General features: G+C 40.9%; 1 protein-coding gene across 3 annotated transcripts in view; it reads right to left on the bottom strand.

The window, feature by feature from the left end:
* LOC106868920 (scaffold attachment factor B2) overlaps positions 1 to 521 on the bottom strand; it is a 32,837-nt gene that overhangs the window by 7,984 nt on the left and 24,332 nt on the right. The gene's annotated exons all lie outside the window — the stretch shown is intronic.

Here is a 521-nt window from a genome sequence, read left to right as displayed (position 1 = left end):
TATATATATATATATATATATATATATATATATATATATATATATATTTGTGTATGTGTGTGTGTGTGTTTGTGTTTGTGTTTGTGTGTGAGGGGGTACCCAAAAGAACCGTAAACATTCTCTGTTGGACAAGCCTGTTGTAGTTCAGGCTTCTGTCACTAGATGCAACCCTTAGGCATCAGTCTGCTGACTGGCGGAATCAGGTGACATTGAGCTGCCATGTAGTGCATCTTTCTTTTGCAGTGCTTCTCCAGTTTGTCAATTTTTGCAATGAAGGAACATCATGCTTCCATAAAATTCTGTTTCCTGCTGGGGCAAACAGTTGCTGAATAGCTGTCATGCTTCAAACAGATTACAAGGACATTGCCATGAGCCATAGCACAAGTTTACAAGTGGTTTTCACGCGTTAGGAATGGTCACTTGTTGCTTAACGACCAGCCTCGTTCAGGGTGACTGCTGACACCCACCCTGCCTGAACGAATGAAAACATCACAAAAATTCATGAACTGATCTTGGAGGAC

This window comes from Octopus bimaculoides, chromosome 17 (assembly GCF_001194135.2).
Source record: "Octopus bimaculoides isolate UCB-OBI-ISO-001 chromosome 17, ASM119413v2, whole genome shotgun sequence".
NCBI lineage: Eukaryota > Metazoa > Mollusca > Cephalopoda > Octopoda > Octopodidae > Octopus > Octopus bimaculoides.
This window is presented reverse-complemented; position numbering and strand designations above follow the sequence as displayed.